General features: G+C 46.1%; 1 protein-coding gene across 1 annotated transcript in view; it reads right to left on the bottom strand.

The window, feature by feature from the left end:
- The window catches only part of LOC119117540, a 135,310-nt gene that overhangs the window by 109,779 nt on the left and 10,815 nt on the right, over positions 1 to 14,716 (bottom strand). The window lies entirely within an intron of this gene.

Genomic DNA, 14,716 nt, shown 5'->3' with positions numbered 1-14,716 from the left:
GAAGTGAGGATCAGTGCGGCATGGGGAGAACCAAATGGGGGGCCCACCCCGGGTCAGTAAATCCTGCGAGCGAAAACACGGCCCGGTTTCGAGGCGAGCGCATCGCACTTGCCTGCGCGTTTTTTATTTACTTAGCAGCGCTTTGAAAACAAGCCGCATTGATGTGGGCCAACGCACTTTGTGATGGCAGCTCGGATGTCAGCGGCAATGAAAGCTTATCTTTTCTATCAACTCGCAGGGAGACGACGCTGGGCGATTTTATCTTTTAGCCACGCCGGGCTCATCCGTCACGTTGCTGTCATCGTTGGTCAGCGTGAACTTTTCAACATACACGTGTCGCCGTTATTGTTTCATACCTGAGGAGCTTCTGTTTTGACAATATTGCCGTCTGTACTTGAAACATTTCCAAGATTTTACATTGTGTCGTCAAAGATAAATGTAGCATAATGTTTTGAGGTCCCGAAAAGGGCACACACGTACAGTGTCGGCTAATGAATTAAATCAACGTTGCGGAATAATTAATGCTACTTTTAATTTCGCTAGCCGCTAAATCAGTCAACGTGACTCAACCCACTGCAAGGGAAGACATTAGTTTCCGTTTCTGGCCGTGACCTCCCTCGGGCTTGGCTTTATGCCTCTTCTCTTTCTCGGTGACCCCGAATAACCCGGCTTCAAACCCCCCCCCTCAGATAGAATGAGGTAAGTGGCTCCAGACATGGCCCCGAGGAAAAATGTCAATCATACTGTGGGAATGTGGGTCCAGCCGATCCCCGCAACGGCAACCGGGGCGCTAAATGCATCGGAATCATCCTCTGACTAAGCACAGACGTGAACAATAGTCCTTTCTTTGTCATACCAGCGCGGGTATTTTGGAAAAGCTGAGTCTGCAGCGGCAGGATCCACTTTGGCTTACTCGCCGTCACTCGTCATGTTTACTTACCTGCGATCCCATGTCATCGCCACGGTAGCCACAGGGAAGACGAGTCAAAGGATGGGGGGGGGGGCTGCATTGGGTGAGCAACCTGTTATCGCCGACTTGTCATCAGATATGTCGGCTCACTCAAGTCAGGGCAGATTCGGTTACATGGAGTGGAAGGCCCAACGTGCAAGTTCAAGTCTAGCGTTTTATCATGTTAATGCTAATGTTGCTAGCATCAATGTGTAATGAATTCGGGTTGATATCGGAATAATTGGATTTATGTGCAGGTACACATAGATCAAATGTTTTGATTTATTTTCAAAATCATTTGAAAATGTGGACTCGGTCAGACCACAGCACATTTATTTTTGCGTCAAATAACTTTTGTTCTACCTCCATGCTCAACATGAGTCACTTTCCGGAGATGCACGTAACTCTGAGTGACAAGTGGACCTTTAAGGGTCAGATACGCCGCGACACAAGAGAAGCTTAGCCGACTAATTCAACTAATTCTGGTATTTTTATGAGTGGGAACGTTTCGGGTGAATGGAGTGCAGCCGAGACGTTCTTCATTTTTGGAATTCTTGCCACCTCGGAGAGGTAATTGTTGAATGAGGTAAATCAACAGTTAGTGTTCCACCCCCCAGGAGGCACACTCGAATGTGCACACAGCTTCCTGATGCCTCGGCACGCCGTTTTTTTTAAAATTTTTTTTTTTATAAAGACAACTATGTGTGGCACAGAGCGAGTTAAACGTTAATCCTGTCAAGTGGGTGTGCCGTCTCCTCGCCGAGTCCAATACTTTGTGCCATCTTGGCCGGATAGTGTAACTTCATAGTGGTTGTTTCTTAAGTGCTAGCATGCACAGCGGCGTTTGTTATCCAACACGTACGCAGGTGCTACTCGCATTAACTTGCATGTCAGCGCCGCTGAAACTTCGAAAAACGGTTGCACGAAGCAATTACATTTCCATCTGCGGTGTGTGTGTGTGGAGGGGAGTGGGGGAGTTTCACCCTCAGGGCTGTACTGTAAAACGGTGAAATCCCAAACGCGGGAGCACTTTAATTTTGCACGAGATTGTCTCGTAACTTCAGGATTCATTTCATATTGCCGCCAAACTGGTACAATTGGAATTTGAGGGCAAAACTTCATCTCAGTGGGTTTTTTTTTTAGGGACCGTTGAACTTGAAACGAGCTTTCCTACTGTCTGTGTGTAGTAGCTGCTCCCTTTTTACACCTATAGATCTGAAAAGCGATGACCTCACTCTTAAGTTAATACTAAACCTCCTCTATATGGCGTTGTCTAATTTTTAAACCTCTCCTAACCCTAACCCTACCCTAGATGTTAGCAAAGCGAGATGTAATGACACAATAAACGGCCCGCTCGCGTCTTTGACAAACATGACATCATTTCTTGGTTGAAACGAGTACTCAGCGTCGTGTTTGGAGACGTGAGCCGAAAAGCAAACACGAGGCACTTCCAGAAAAAGACGGATAGAATGAGAAAGTGATGGAAGGGCTGTCGGGTTTTGTTTCAGGTTGATAAGAGAAAAGTAGTTTGTTGAGCGGCCGCCGTTGACATTCATTGGCTTATTGGTCTCAAGTCTCAAGCGACGTGCTCCAAACCTTCATTGGACGCTATCCAGTAACGTGAGAAGATGGTGTTGTTCCTTCTTATCTCATCTATGTTTTAGCACGTAAACCATTGGTGTGAAACCTGAGGCCCGGGGGCCAGATACGGCCCGCCACACTATTTTATGTAGCCCGCAAAGACAGATTGTGCATTAAATTGTCTTCACTTTTTTTAAATATCTGAATGTTTTTTTTTTTTTTTACTCATCTCAAAACTAGTTATTCATCAGTTTGTCGTGCAGCTAATACTGTATAAGGTGTTGACACCCCTGACGTAAACCCCCGAGGTGGGAACCTGGCTCCGATAAGCAAATGAAGCCCAATGAGAAACACATGTGACACGAAAGAACAAACCACCCCGTTCTGATAAGCGTGTTGCGTTTCAGATGATGTATGCACACGCCGCCGATACGCAGCGCTTAATCAGCGAGCAGGCCCTCGGAGAATGGCGCTTGTGATATACGCGCTGGTGATGGACTGCTTTCTTGTGAGAAGCGAGCGACCTTACTGTACGCCGTTTTGCGTGGAAAACCAGAAAAGGGGGGGGGGCAGATAATACGCTCATTCCTTTTATTTAAGCCACAAGAATTCGCCTGGCGTGTACCATACCAAAAGGTTTGATGAAAAGATGTGATCTGCAGCTCGGGCAATTGTTCACAGCTTGTCTCTGTCCTCCGGCGTGGTTGCGAGACAAAAAGCAGAGCGGGGAATATCAAAGAATTTGTCTGGACAATAGGTTTACATTAAGGAGACAACCAGAAAAGAACTCTGGGGGTCTGTTTCATTTCCTGGATTTTACACAACCCATGGAAACATAGTAGCTTGGATTCCCAACGATACGTATTCAGATTTGTCGTTTAGACTCGAAGTAGCGTTGTCAGGTTATCCGACCCGGCCGTCCTTTTTTTAATGCAAATCGGGTCGCCCATAGGCGTAAACATGCTTGTTTACACATTTGTGCACCACCATAAACCAAAATGCGGCATCACCGCCGACGCAAGAATGTCAACAAAGCCATCCTCGGGAGACTACGTGGCGTCTTCTCCCGACCTCCTTTCCCACCATCGGCGTGTTGTCGGACATTTCTGAAGCCTTTAACAATGAGAAAAAGACGGCGAAGCGGGAAGTACGCGGATAAAGGATATTTTCTAAAGCAACAATGGAGGAGATAAAGTGATCTGAGGATGTGTCTGCGCTCTGCAGTGTTTCCAGAGTGTGTGTGTGTGTGTGTGTGTGATGAATGGCATCTCGCTATGTTCCTGTTAGGTGTGACTCACCATTACGGCCTCGGCAGGCTGCTGCCTTGGCATCGTTCAGTCGCCGCGGCAGCCAAGTTTTGCTGACTCGCCAGTGAGTGTATGTGCTGTTAGAATTACAGAAAATAATCCCACCAAAAAAAAAAAGGATATTTGTGTTTCTTTAATGTATAATTCTCCCACTTTTACAAAGGTGCTTTTTTTGGTAAAGCAACCTTTCATGCCGCTTGACAGAGCTTAACCATCTGTGTGGAGCAGCAGGGGAGACCGGAATCGAGATAAAACCTTCAGCGCCGTCCCCCCAGGGAACAAAGATATCAGAAGATGCCCTTGCCGATGCTTTCTTAATTTAGTCCCAAATGCAATTCAAAGCCTCCTCTGCACTAATTCGGTACGGTTTGACCTTCAGCGAAGATTGATCCTTATCAAATAAATAAAAGCAATCTTTTTTTTTTGCCCTGATAGCTTACAGTGGTCGGTCGCCAGAGTCGCGTCGTTCGTTTGTGTAAACAACAATTATACATAATGACATATTTCCGGTGCCAAAAGTGAAGTCCAAGAGCGAAGGCGGCAGCGTGCCCGTCGTTCTATACAAAAGAGTGAGCCCATAACCGAAGGGAGAGATTTCAGCTCCAACAAAAAAACGGCAAAGGCAAACTTTTGTTGTTGCAACAACAAAACAAAGGCTTGATTTCAGGCCACAATGTTTTCCCAATGCAGGGATTTTTTTTTTTTGTGTTTGTGCATAAACCTAACATAAGCTTCATTAGTAGCAGATGAATCTTTTGCCTTCCCTCGGGTGCTATGATGGGGAGGTCTGAAATGCAGCTACAATGTGTAATTACATATTTCCTTATCGTTTGGATGACTTTTGTAGGGCGTCTCGCTGGCTATAATGATACGTGCAGTCCTTTCACCTTGCTGACTTGTGACACCAAAGGCTTTCGTAGTAAATCACCCGAGCCTGCTAGACTTGGCGGCTCTGGGGAAACTTAATATGTTCGCGGAAAAGGCTTCAAAGTCAATCTTGGAAGACTTTTCTTTTTTTTTTTTGCAGACTGTGTGGAGTTATTGTAGGAGTCGATCTATGCTATCCCTCAGGACAAATTAAAAATAAAAACTGGGGATACCACCCCAGTGACAAGCCGCCGTACCCCTAAATGGCCAATGTTTGTGGAGTTGGGGGTCCCTCTCACCTTTGTGACTACCCAGGTCAAGGTCCACTGACCCCAAAACTAACGTGGGGTTAAAGGTCGGCTACCCTGAGGGGGACCTACAGCCGAGACTGCGACGTCGGGCGACCTTCGTATCAGACTTGACGCAAGGTCACATGCTCGTATGGAAAATGCATTTTCAAGATTCTTTTTTTTTTTTTACATGACTCTTGTCTACGGCGGCTCGGTGGCGCACTGGGTAGCACGTCCGCCTCACAGTTAGGAGGGTGCGGGTTCGATTCCACCTCCGGACCTCCCTGTGTGGAGTTTGCATGTTCTCCCCGGGCCCGCGTGGGTTTTCTCCGGGCACTCCGGTTTCCTCCCACATCCCAAAAACATGCTTGGTAGGCCGATTGGAGACTCCAAATTGTCCCTAGGTGTGAGTGCGAGTGCAAATGGTTGTTTGTCTCTGTGTGCCCTGCGATCGGCTGGCAACCGGTTCAGGGTGTCCCCCGCCTACTGCCCGTTGACGGCTGGGATAGGCTCCAGCACTCCCGCGACCCCCGTGGGGACTAAGCGGTTCAGAAAATGGATGGATGGATGGATGACTCTTGTCTAATAAGCAACCGGACCTGCAAAACAAGACTTATTTATTTTGGATGACCTTGAAACACAACAGGGGGACGCTTGTTTGCAAATTCATTTACGAGCGCAATTTGAAAGGAAAACGCAAAAAAAAAAAAAAAAAGGTAGTCTGTTAGTTTGATGGATGGGAAGACCCCTATCGACGCAAAACCATGCATCATGTTGGATTATGTCGCAATCGCACATCTGCAGTTGAGCGGCCGTTTGCTAATCACATTAGGGGCCTTCTAATGTTGTCAATGGGCTCCTTCCAAATTTCGTTTATAACTTGAGGAGAAGCCCTCCCCCCCTTTTTGATGTGTAAATAATTCGGTAATTCACTTTGACTTAAAACCAGACCACCGAGGGGATTTTTTTTTTTTTTAAGTTACAGCCATCGGAGGTGAATAAAGACACTATTCATCCACTCACTGGCACGGCTGCTGTTGGCTTCGGCGGAAGAAAACACAAACTTGGACAGTTTCACGACCTCCAACCTTGCATGAGTGACTTTTTGGGGGGCTCGACGTAAAAGCCAAAGATAATCTGTCCCGTTTTTGACCTCTTTGCCACGTTGCGTTTGTCCCTGGTACCATCTTCGTCCTTTTGTTTACCTCAGATCATCCCGCGTTGCAACGCCCATGCTTGTTATTCACAGTCCATTGACTCACAATAGAACCTGATTGCAGGCCAAGCGCACAGTAGCAGCTCATGGCCCAAGGCTTGCGTGTTCCCGTGTATCTATGTATGCTTTCATTCACGCTCTCGAAATGATCTATTTTCTGTTTATTCAAACGTGTTTAACTGCGCAAAATGTAATCCAGCTGAGAATAGCCGGTCGGCTCAATCAAGCCGGCTCGATTAACCTCGTTCGCTTGATCGACCCGACCCGACTCTGCATTTATGGACCAGGCGTGAATACTGTCGCTTAAAAATAATGTTTGTAGTATTCCCAGAAGCACGCAAAGGGGAGGCTATATTTTGTCAAATTCGTATATCGCACGTGCCATCACCCCGATATTTTTTTTTTTATTCCATATATTGCTCAGCTTTGAAATACATCCCGTAATATTCAACCCAAGTGTCATTTTGAAATGAAAACGAGGCCAAGGGTGACGGGTTTATCCGGCAATCCTTGAAGCTCATCAGGTCAGTGCCTCCTCTGCGTCACCATGGAAACGGATCAATTATGTATGTAGGCTGCATATTATTGACACTGAGGCAGTGTGTGACCCACGCCGCGGGCGGGCAGGAACTCAGGATGAAATCATCGTTCTGAGAACTTGACAGGAAACGGTCCATATATGGACAATGTGCATTGGCGTTCTTTTATTATCTGCCTTTATCCGAATAATTAATATACAGACTGCGATTTGACCTTAATTTGACCCCACTCTCAACCCACCCCACTTGTCCGTCTGTACGGCCATATGATGCGGGACAGTTTGAGAACAATAGACGAATTGTCTCCTCTGTCACGTGATTGTGGGATTCAACCATTTGTCAAAATGTGATCACAGATGACAGCAAGTCGAGTTTACCAGAAAATGTTGGGGCAAATCCGGGTCAAATATTTAGTAATGGTGCAATCTGCTTTGAAAACGTTCTTGCGCTCGTCTGAACTTTAAATGAAGCACACGTGTGCGCCTTTTCCGCCATGTCTTACAAATTAGCCTTCAGCAGATCCCTGGGAAGCTTTTTATGAGATAACCACAATGTATCTTGCTGGGCATAGTTTGGATTTTTTTTCTATCATACAAGTGGATGATGGCACGGTTGGACCTGGGGTTCTCAACCTGAGGTTCCCGGACCTGTACTTGGTCTCTGCAAAATCATATTGGTCCAATTAAAAGCTGCAATAATTGGCACATGTGAGTGTTTATTGGGACTCTTAAAAGTCTCTGGACACTGAACCAATAGATAAATTACAACCAATGAGTTACAAATTTTGGCCCGTGTTCTCGGCACACACTCATTTAATGTATACCGTGTACTCGCGGGATACAATAATAAGCAGCGGGAGGAATGTGCACTAAGCTTGTACACAAGTATAATAAGTGTATATGTAAGCGAATATGTACACAAGATTGAATGTGTGTTTGTGTGTGTTTGTGCTCTAAGTGCTCGCATACAGAGAGAGGCTGTTCTGGGCCTCCCCCTTCCAACCTCCCATCCCTCCCCATTCCTCTACAAGTCCACATGTGTTTTATTAGCGGGCAGGCCCATCGGACTGTAAATTCCAATAGCGGGGACGAGGAGGGCTGCTCGGTAAAATAAGTCCTCCGCACGCAGTTTTGAAGTCGCGATCGCGGCGTTGCAAAACCTCGCTCTGTTTGCGCCACACCGATTTGTTGTCACCGCGGCGATCCTAACGCCGACCGGAGCGGCGACTTAGACAATAGTATCTGTTTACCGTGGGGTCGGATATCACACGTATCGCACCCACGACGCGCACAAACGGCAAGGCATCGGGTGGAATTAGCGTTAGCGTGCTCATTTTCCCCACTCTCGCTTCTTAACATCAACATGACAATCACAATTAGGGCGTGACATGACTGGGTCATAACCTCAAACGCTGACCTCTGAACTTCCCAACGCACAAGCCTTCTAATGTCGCAAGATACGAATCGGTTGCGGTGTCATCATCTGCATGTCATGATGACTGCGGCGCACATTGATCTAGCTACTCAGCGTGATGTAGCAGGCTGAGAATGTGCACCGCACACTACACAGTAAAAAAAAAAAAAAAAAAGGTTTGCATTGTTCTCCCGTGACGTTAAACCACAGCTGCCATCGCCACTGGTTTGTTTGATTTGCACATGGACTGAAAGAATGACGGGATTCGATTCTGCGGGTCAGATGGATTCATGATGGTAAAATGGGCCAATCAGATGGAGCTGTGGGGAAATAAAAGCTCGCCTCTTTTTATTGTAATGCACTTTTACGAAGAAAATTGATTTATGCCGATTGTGCGATATACGGGGACTTAATTGACGACGATGCAAATTTATTTTCCTTATCCTGCGAACATGGTGGACCCTACTAGCCAACTTGTTAATTGTCCACACATTGGCTGAGTTTCCTCTCGCGCGCGTCAAAGGGGAATGACTGGATTTCCGCCGACACGCCGGAGGTGTTGCGTGCGCTGCGAACGAGCCTTTTTTTTTTCTTCTTGAGTGTTTTTGGTGGCTCATTAGCGGTGACTTGTCGGAGGAAGTCGTGTGCCTCCGGAAAATCTGCCCGAATAAAATGACATGATGTTGTTTATGCGGGTTTTGCGAGGATGCGTTCGACAGAGGCCTGCTGCTTGTGTCCTGATGAAGTGCGGACAGGCTCGAAGGGAGGAAGATCTCTCAAAACGAAAATCCCAGATGGCGCGCAATTTTTATTGAAATGTGGAATAGAACGACCGGGGCCAGTAAAAAAACAAAACACAATACTAACTTGGAAAAACTAAAAAGTCCTCTGAAAGCATAAGGGAGTTATTTTTTTTAATAGTTTTGATTTTAAAAAACATTTACGACGTGGCTGTAAAAGCAAGGAAAGGGATATGATGGCTGGTGCATTATGGGTAATGGGGATTTTGCATCATAACTCAAAAGTAGCTTAACATTGCTTCATGTATATACAGTGTATATTTTTTAGTCTTGTGACCCATAACATTCCATATGTATATAAAGTAATAAATGATTGAATTGGACTCTATTGCAATATTTGTGTTTTTTAAAATTTGCCAAGCCTTGTAACCGATGATCAATCAAGGTAATTATTTTTTCCACAATTGTTCTGACAGGCCTTCCATCGCATCCTTACCACTTTTTTTTTTTTGACCTGCGTGATGGTCTGGTATGGCAGGAATGTCACACATCACAAGCGCAGACGTAGCAGCCACGCCGGCGACCACACACTCCTGAGTTTACGGTCACTTGACAAGCGGATTATCTGGCTTTGAGCAACACACTTGTGCAATCCACACACTCATACCATTTTTGTTCGGGGTGGCAATTGCACAGTAAATTATGAAAACCTCATGTGGAGACACACTGTTCCAAAAAGTTTTTCTTTTTACCAAAATATGAAGTGCAAAGCAGATGAAAAAGAAAATTTGATATGACAAAACGCAGCTGCGGCTGCTATATTTTCCTTTCATTGGCCTTTGCGTCGAAGAAATGCTGTGCGTGTTTATCCAGCGCCACTTCAAGGCATGAGTAAACAATTTGCGATGCGGCCGGTTCTCCCATTCAAAGTGCTTGGACGAAAGCCGTGTCCACTTGAGCGTTTGTTTTGCTATAACTTGTGACTTTGGAAGTGGGCGGATTGGTTTAATAAAAGCTCCTAAAAGATAATGGCGCAGTTCTCCCACCTCCATACCGCCGTTTCATTTAAGAGAGTCATCAATAACTGAAACGATAACAGCCGTCATCTCCAAACATGATCCTGCTGCTCTACAATTTGCATCCATCCTGGCAATAATAGCCCACGGCGAAGCGCTTGGCAGATTTATCACCCGGCAACAAAAACATTTTCAGATTCTTTTTTGGGTTTTTTTGCTACGTGTGTGAAAAGCGAGGCATCGTTTATCCAGACACACTCAGAGGGAATCTTTTTTTTTCACTTACATAAGCTGTGGGTCAACTTTGTAAATTTAGTATAAGAATAGATGCTAACTGTTAGCATGTTAGCGGGCTGTTGTTTTAAGTACCGGCACATTGTGCAGTTTTTTTTTTTTCTTGCTTAGTTTGACAGTAAATGTGAACTGTGAGTGGCATGATACAACTTTAAGCTTTTTTTTTTTGTTGACTATCTGCTTAGTGTCCAGGACGCTTGACAGACATGCGAGTCGAAGCCAAACACCTGCGGGAGAATTCGCAACAAGTGGGCTTAAAAGTTGGAGTGGTTGAAGTAGAAACGAGAGAGCGGCGCTTTGCAACTGTATTGAGTGACAGAGAGCGCTCAAACGTTTCAAGGCCGCCATCCGTACGTTTAGGGATCAGGTGACGGCATGATGGGATGACAGGAAGAAGCCAGAAATGCCGGCGGGACCTTTCAGGATTGGAGCCCAAAATGTTTAAAAACCATCAAGATTTATTTATTTTGTGTGTCTTATACTGACTGAAACTGCCACTTTTGTTGGCAGCACAGTTATGCCCCCCCCCCCCCCCCTCCCTTTTACGACATATATATTATTTTTAATCTGACTCATACGTTTGTCAGTATGGCAGAAAGAAGCCTGCAATAAAACAGATTTGTGCTTTTGGATGGAATACCGTGTGAAGCGCTGCCAGGTTTTTTTTTCTTCCTCTTTTTCCTCAGGCCTCACAATTCTCACAGACCTTTCCAGCTCCGTGTGCCTAATATAAACATTTATGTCTTTCCGGATGTTCTTAATGTGAGAATGACAATAGTATGATTTTTATTTCAACGAAAGATTTTGTGATTGATAGCAAAGAGAAAGAAGCGTGTTTAAAAAAGAAAAAGTTATTATTGTCTATACAATCATTTGACCATATTCCCCTTTTTTTTTTTTATTAGGTTAATGCATGACACTGAGGCGCCTGCCAGTCACAGAACCAGAGGAAGCCGGCATATTTGGAGAAAGCCCACAGAAGCACGGTAAGAACATGTCATGTGCTACTTATTCGCCCCCAAAGTCCAGAAATGGTTCCCCAGCCACCATTTGCCATCTCCCATAGCATATTAAATAAAAAATGATTCTGTGAATGCGGTGGCACAAATATAAATGTCAAATGATTCGAGACGCTTCCAGGCGGGACGCCACATTGTATTGAGGCTGAGGCGAAACAGGGCTGTCATCTGGCCATCTGCACATCAAACCGTCTTTACTTTTCCAAGGCAGGCTTGCATGCGTGCTACCACCACTACTAAATGTACCCCCCCCTACCCTACAATCCTCAGTACATCCTATATGCCCCCCACTTTCAGTGCAGAAATTGCAGCCATATGTCGCAGGAGAGAGTTCAAACATACACCTTGAGCACCAGCTATTATCCATAATTGGCTTCAAAGTCGAGATGGAACAATCAGTCAGGAAGGGAGAAGCTTGAAACCAAAAGATATAAGACGTTAGAAGGTTGATCTCTCAATGTGATTTTCGCTGCCCGATACACAGTCCGGCCTCTGAATTTTCGGAAAAGATTGATTGCCTTCCAAGGGTAAATCTGTCCCAGGCTCTGTTCCCCGTCCACTTCCCACAACGGCGCAACCTCCCCTGCCCCCCCACCAAGCCGCCCTTTGCTGTCGCCCATGCCTCGTCTGGCATCTTTGCCCTTTGAACTCCTTGCTACATACTCGCCATCACGTCTGGACGTTCCGCCACCCTCCTCGGGCCCACATTTTGGTGAACTAAAGATGCGCAGGGAAAAGCTTTCCTCTCTTCTCTGGGAATTTGTCAGGCTGCGTAACAAACCGCTTCCATCTGGCTTCAAGCTGCGAAATGAAGAAAACATCTGACAGACAGAAAGGAAGTCCGCTTTTTCCTCCTCGTCCTTAACCTTTAACCGATTAAGGACGATGCACTAAGTCAAGGTGTCAGCACGAAGAAGCCACTGTACTCGAAACGCTTGATTTTTTTTGCTCTGTACATTTTCTTCAACGTACAAGAAACACGAAGCTAATGTTGCTAACGTTGACGTCAAAGTCCGAGAGCCGAGCTAATTGCCAAAACGACGCCTGGCTTCCCCGAACTCCTGGTGAACTCGCTCGCTGCGTACCAACGGTGTTTATCTTTGACCCCCCAGTGTGGAAACGACCTTCCGTAAATTCTCCGCGGGAAAATTGCTGGGTATGAATTCTGCCGAGCCAGATTGTTGCTATTAGCGTGCCACTCTCTTGATCTGCTGCGAAGGTCTTCTGGCCGAGCTCACTTCCGTGTCTCCCAGAGCCACTAAGTATTTTGGAGAGCGGGTGTCACTTGTCAGATGGGAGATAGATCATATCAACTTCCCATCGACCTGCATTTTGTCTGAGGCGGCCGCTTTGAGCCTCGGCTTCTCGGATCCCGAGATAAAGCTTTGGTTTTGGCCTCCTTTGGAAGACCACAGAGTCCAAATAGACGATAGATAGCGCCTGCGATTGTTCTTCAAACTTTGTTCTATTTATAACACTTAAGACTGTTTATTGCAGATCAAACTACGTTTGAAGATATTATCATAAAAGATTACTACTTCGATGTATTCCAAGCATTTTTATTTACCGTGTGGGTGTCAAAATGTGGGCGGTCCCAGAATTCCACCAGTCCTGGCAGTGAATTCTCACATTACTCAACAATAACATCCATTAGTGACGCAAGCGTGAACCCGATCCAGTTTGTATTGGCCGGCCGCGACGTTCACATGGCCAAAATGAAAAAAAAAAAGAAGCCAGAGGCATTAAAGCACTATCACACGCTAATTTAGACCAAATCCTGTCGCCCGGACTTCAGTCTGGGACGTTGCTTTGGCTTTAAGGTCATTTAATCCGAGCTGAAGGTGATGGCCTGTGACACTAATGACGAGCCACCCAGCGACATAGACCACCATCTTGAAAAAAACAAAAAAACATTAATACTTTTTTGTGGCAAAAATGTGTAATCTGAGTCCCGATTTGAGTTGGCGGGCATCTGACGAAATGTGGAAATGATTTTTTTTTTTCTCTCCCCCTCACCGCACATCCCTGAGGTTGCACTTCATGTTTTTCGCATCGCCAGATGAATTCCACGCCCGAGGACTTGCACAACTCAATCAGCTCCATGTCAAGCAGGCCCCTTGATTCCAAAACTTCATTTTATCAACCGTCTGCTTTTTCCCCCCCCCTCTTCTCTTGGGTCTATTGTTTCTGGCGGATCTGCGCTTAATCAGTGGATTCTCTTCTGGGGGTGTTTTATGACGAAACCGCTCGCTCGGCGGCGGCAGCTCGGCTCTTGGCCCGCGTGAAAATCAGGACATTGTGTCCGCACACAGACTTTGGATTGCTTCCAGATTCAGTGTAAAGTCATTTGAACTCCATCCCAATCGTCTTATTATTAGTTTGCTAAAAGATAACGATGACATCATCAGTGACGCCGGTCATCGGAGGATAACAAGTTGAACTCCTTAGAGGAAAGTGGCGGTTCCATCAATCACCGCGGGGGACAGTTGGTTTTCCTCCCGGGGCGCCGCCAACCTCTCGGCGAACAGCTGCTCCCGAAAGAGGCCTGCTTCCCATTTTCATGAACGCAAGATTGAGTCAACGGGGGCAATTAGGTGGCTGCACTGGAGACTCCAAACCAGATTTACCTTCAAGGTACTTGATGGATGTGAGGCAAGGGAGGATGGTGGGAGAAAGCGTGATATGGACGGTTGTGGTTTTTTTTTTCCCTTTGTCAATCGTTGGGCCGTTATCAGGTCAACATTGGCACATGTTGGCCTCTCACATGTGAGTTACGCAATCCTCAACGGTATTGACCCGGATGAAGGCGAATATTCACAAGCACGTGACAAAAAAAATCGGGGTGGCGTTAAGCGACGTCAGGATTCTCCGTTCTGGCCTCTCAGTTGGTCCTGTTTTTCCTCACTGTCCCCCCCCCCCCCCGTTCCTTTTAGTCGAGGTTCACATGAAAAACAGATTGAAAAAAAATATGTTTTGTTAAAGCTCGGAAGGGAAAGCCGCGTTTGCGCGCCAAGTATCTTTGGTTCCGATAATATCTGCGCACAAGCATGGTAAATGTCTTTCATAACTTCCTTCTGCTGGTTTTCCAAGACGAGCGCCGAGCGCGTCGCCGTGGAACTGGGTCAATATTTATCCACGGTCGGGCCGGGATGGGAACGGCTCGGCCGGACTTTTTTTCGGTTCGGAACTCGGGAGTGAATTTAAAGTTAGCTCTTTTTCGAAAAGGCTTGAATTGTTGTTTGGATTGATTTGAATCTTTTTATTCATTGCAAAGTAACACCGATGAGTCAGCATTGTGGAATTGTGGCCCGGCCGGCCCATCGTGAATTCACCATCTCGTCCGGATTACCACTCCGGGCCGGGCCTGGTGGCACATGAATGTAAAAAGTACATGGCAGACAGATTGGCGCTTTGATGTTTGTTGCAAGTCGAGGAAAAAGTCGAGACATCTGGAAGCAATGTTCACCAAAATGGTGTAATGAGAT

This window comes from Syngnathus acus, chromosome 23 (assembly GCF_901709675.1).
Source record: "Syngnathus acus chromosome 23, fSynAcu1.2, whole genome shotgun sequence".
Classification (NCBI taxonomy): Eukaryota; Metazoa; Chordata; class Actinopteri; order Syngnathiformes; family Syngnathidae; genus Syngnathus; species Syngnathus acus.
This window is presented reverse-complemented; position numbering and strand designations above follow the sequence as displayed.